General features: G+C 47.0%; 1 long non-coding RNA gene across 1 annotated transcript; it reads right to left on the reverse strand.

Annotated features, from left to right (window-relative positions):
* Window positions 1–287: 287 nt before the first annotated feature.
* Window positions 288–2,680, reverse strand: LOC132647036 (uncharacterized). The gene is made up of 3 exons (XR_009585323.1): window positions 2,556–2,680; window positions 1,045–1,353; window positions 288–668 (listed from the first exon to the last, which is right to left on the reverse strand). It is a non-coding gene; the product is annotated as an uncharacterized LOC132647036 (long non-coding RNA).
* Window positions 2,681–3,524: the final 844 nt, after the last annotated feature.

Here is a 3,524-nt window from a genome sequence, read left to right on the forward strand (position 1 = left end):
ATGTGGTGATGGCAAGCTGTTTCATGGCCTCTCGTGAAGTACTGTCTCTTTGGTCTCAGTATTAGGTATGGGGCTGAATTTGTTCACAGAAGCACTGGCCTTTGCAGTCTGCCTCATTGCACTTTGACCTGAATTACCCAGAGAACAGAGAAGAGTGTGTTTTCTCTAATTAGTAATTATCTGAGTGATTCACAGTATGAGCCATTCTGTCTGCCGGTCCTTTTATCCAGAGGAAGGCGTGAGCGAAATACCTTGGCGGCACGAAAACTGGACTTTTAAGTGTGAGGTTTTATTATTTTTTATTATTTCTCTTTGCTTAGATCTCTGTAAGAATCATGATGTTTCCAAGGCAACACATGGCTTGGGGGGAAATAGGAGAATATTCCCGACGCAGAGGATGACACCCAGCCAGCAGACAATGCTATCCATGCATAGATGTCGGTGCGCAGAGGGACCCAGCTGTCTTGATTAGGATTGGGGAGGCTGGGGTTTCAAAGCGCAGTGGTCACCTTCCCATTCGGCATGTCTGAAAAGCTTCTTCGCATGCGGAGAAAGAACAGGCTGAAAGCAGAGCTGGGCCGTGGCTCCTGGTTTATCCATGTGTGGGGTGACTGCCACTGCAGCTCAGGCGAGCACACACTTTGGAGCCTCATTTTTGTGGGGCGTGCCTAGCAGCGACACAAGTTCCCTCTGTTTTTCATCCCAAATATTACAAAGTTTCCCCAAGTGCCAGGCTGTTTTCTCAAGAAGACACCCTTTTCTCTAAAAATCTTTAAAATGTCATTGTGAAGACTTTAGTGCAGAAAGCCATATAGTTATTTAAAAATATCAGTCACCTCACTGAACTAACCTTTATTAGTATTTTAAACCCTCCCAGACTTTGCCCCATGGACTGAAATTAAACACACACACACACACACACACATGCATGTACGCACACACACACATGCACATGCATGCATGTACACAGTAATATATGTGTAAGTACATATATATTCACACTGGATGCACAACATACATACGAATAAATACATATATACTCACACTGGGTGTACAAGGCCCAGCACATACACTCTTTTATAACTGCTTTCTTGGTGACTGCATAGGCTGCCATGAGGGTTTCTTACTGTCCTGGAGCGAGGTAGTGTAGTGGGTGGCATGTGCTCGGGGCTCAGTGATTCTGTGCTAGATGCGATCCTGTCGGTGAGCAGCTCTATGATGTGGACTTACATAGCTTCCCAAATGCCTTCAAATCCCCCTCTGTGAAGTGCAGCTGTCGGTGATGAGACCCACGATGTCAGGTTATTATGACAGCAAAATACGCTACAGACACAATAGCGTGGTGCCCAGTACCTGTAATTAGACATTCATTGTTGGTGACTTTCCAGGTTAGTGCGTCTATCTACAGCACAGACCTATTGGCTGTGCATTGGGCTACTGTGCTGGTTTGTAAGCCCTCTTCTCTGCTCTCCCTTTGCTGCTGTGGTGTTTAATGTGGTGCAGCTCTGTCCTGTGTTTTGATGAAACACAGACCTTGAGCTATTCACTGCATAAGGGCAGACGGCAAGAGAAACCCAGTGGTCTCAGGGGAAGGGATCACAGGAGTGTGGGAAGGAGAGCAGACTCTGTAGCTGTGGTGCTTAGCAGACAGGAGGGGAGGCTGGGCCCATGTACGGCTCCGTGGGGCTGATCTCGGGTCTCCTCCTCTGAGCAGCATAAGCAGTCTCTTAACATTTGTAGAGTTTCAGCTCAGATCTATGAGATGAGGAATCTCCTGGTGTCTACCTCCTTGGGTCCTCAAAAGGAATGCATTAGGTCATTTGTCTTAATAAATATTAGATGTTTTTAGAAATTGGGAGCTAGCATTTTACACACACACACACACACACACACACACACACACGTGTGCACATGTATGCTATTTATACATGGCTATACATGTTCGTAGCTTATGGCTGCAATAACCACTTGGTAAATTTTAAGTTCATATCTTTTCGCTTTTGATTTCCATTGCCCCCTTGCAGTGGAAATAAGTGGTAACAAGCTTCTGATTAACAAGTTGTTTTATTTTTATTTTTAATCTTATTCTTCTTTGAGACAAGGCTCATTCTATAGCCTAGTTAAGCCACAGGCTTTCTATGCAGCTCAGGCAGGCCCACAAGCACTTCTGCCTCCATTTCCTGAGAACTGGCATTGCGGGCACATACCATCATTGTGAGTCCTACACACCCTTTCTCACTCTGCGTTTTTATCCCTCCTTTGCTAGCTGGAGCTAGAGAGGGTTCTACTTACTGTGGAAGTAGGAGGAGGGAAAGGGTCTATGCTTCTTCCTGTCAGTTTCTGGTCACCACCACCATTGTCCCAGCCACCCATCACCCTGTCCCTCCGTCACCCTGGCCCTCCGACGCTCCAGCTACCTGCAATTCAAGGTGTGCTGCTTTACCTTGGCAGTGACCACTCATTTCAGTGGAGCAGTTGGCCCTAGTTTTATTTTTTTCCCCACACTCTCACAGCATTCTCATTAATCCACCCAGGCTGTGAGCTCCTTTCCTCACCTGTGTCTCCATCTCTGAGGGTCTCTGTTCTATTCCTGGCTTCCTTGCTCCTCCAGCTGTGGGTGACAGTGCTCCCTGCCACCCGTCTCCATGCAGCTTCAGCATCTTCTTTGTCTTACAGTTCTCTGATTCCTGGTGAAAGACCATTCACATCAAATAATCTCTAAATTCCTGGTGCAGTTTCCATTTCCTGACTGGACTTTCTTTGATATCCTGTCCAAACTTCACTGTCTTTAAATAGAAATGTTAATTTTACAGGCTAACTTTGCTTCAAAGGAAGGATGTGGGTGCTTTGCCCGTCCCCTGGCTCTGGACTGACTCAGTGCTGCACTTGACCCGGCCCAGAAGATGCCCTGGAAGCCTGGCACCTAGAGGCTGTGCTTTGGGACTGTGGCTGTCCCCAAGGACACAGGCAGAGCTAAATCCTCAAGCGATTGATTGCATTTGGAAACAGAATAGTCAGTCCTGAAAGAATGAGAGAAGAGTGAGGAAAGGGTGAAAGCCCGGTGGAGAAAGACGGGGAGTCGCGGAGACTGTTGAAGTGAAAACCAAGAAGCTTGTATGCAGATGTCTCTGACAGAATGAAGATAGAAAGCTGGTTACCAAAACTGGCAGCATGGAGCAGGGAAGAGGGAAGACAGAAGTCACAGAGACTATTAGTCTGGGTACGGAGGGATAGTTTTAGTCTCTCCCTTACCTGCTGATAATAAAAGGGCAGGCACAATAGTTAGGTCAACACCACTTTCCTGCTCCAGTGATTTCCAAAAGGGCTCACTGCCTCCTTGCTGGGGTATTTCCAGAAGCCTGTTTGAGACCACTCACCATGACTTCCTCATTCAGATTCAGGATCCCACCCCCTCGGACTCCTACCTTCTGTCTGTTTGCCTCTTCCTTTTTTTCTCTTTCCATTTTCTTCCCTCTTTCCTCTCTCCTTTTCATCTTCCCCTCTCTTCCCTCCCCACCCCATAG

The sequence above is a fragment of the Meriones unguiculatus genome, chromosome 14, assembly GCF_030254825.1.
Source record: "Meriones unguiculatus strain TT.TT164.6M chromosome 14, Bangor_MerUng_6.1, whole genome shotgun sequence".
NCBI classification, from domain to species: Eukaryota; Metazoa; Chordata; class Mammalia; order Rodentia; family Muridae; genus Meriones; species Meriones unguiculatus.